Raw genomic sequence first — 217 nt, forward strand, 5'->3', positions numbered from 1 at the left:
GTACCCTGCACAGACTCCGCAGATGAAGCCGAGAAGTGACGAGCACGAAGAACACTCGTCAGCCCGTGGTGGTCTCCGGTCCCCAAAGCGGAGGGAACCGCAGGGTGCGGGGGGAAGTCTCCCCCATTCCCCGGGCAGGACCCGGAGCCCGTCCCGGCGATCAGCAAAGGGAAGCGCAGCGCTGGGAGCGGCAGCGCCGGCCCCGAGCGGAGCGGCA

The sequence above is a fragment of the Acanthisitta chloris genome, unplaced genomic scaffold (genome assembly GCF_000695815.1).
Source record: "Acanthisitta chloris isolate BGI_N310 unplaced genomic scaffold, ASM69581v1 scaffold5772, whole genome shotgun sequence".
In the NCBI taxonomy this organism is placed as follows: domain Eukaryota; kingdom Metazoa; phylum Chordata; class Aves; order Passeriformes; family Acanthisittidae; genus Acanthisitta; species Acanthisitta chloris.